We start from the raw sequence: 588 nt of genomic DNA on the forward strand, positions 1-588 counted from the left end.
AGAAGAAGGGAAAAATTTTGCTTTGGAAGAGGTCAAGTAGCTGGAAAAAATTATGTTGGGAAAAATGTGCACTTCTTTTTATGGCTTGAGTAGGTACTATATAAAGGGTTTAGGTTTTATTTGCAGTTAGTTTGCATGGTTTTTAGGCCATACATGGAGAGAAATAGCTAGCGAAGTGATTTCAATGTTCAACAATTTCGCTTTGGTTAATGTTGTTTTTGTGTGTACCCTTTCAAATTTTAAGGAAAAAACCCCAAAAACAACAACAACAACAACAAAAACAAAGCCTTAATCCCACTACGTGGGGTCGGCTACATGAATACTTTTTCTCCATTGCGTCCTATTTAGTGTCATATTTTCATTTAGTTCTAGTAAATTAAGATCATTTTTAATACAATAAGCCCAAGTCTTCCTAGGTCTACCTCTGCCTTTCTTAACACAAGTCGAATTTAAAACATCTACTCTCCTAATCGGATCATCTAATGGTCGACGTTTAATATGACCAAACCATCTAAGGCGACTTTCTCTAATTTTGTCTGTCACAGGAGCTACACCAACCCTATCACGAATATATTCATTTCTCATTTT

This window comes from Phalaenopsis equestris, unplaced genomic scaffold, assembly GCF_001263595.1.
Source record: "Phalaenopsis equestris unplaced genomic scaffold, ASM126359v1 Scaffold000189, whole genome shotgun sequence".
NCBI classification, from domain to species: Eukaryota; Viridiplantae; Streptophyta; class Magnoliopsida; order Asparagales; family Orchidaceae; genus Phalaenopsis; species Phalaenopsis equestris.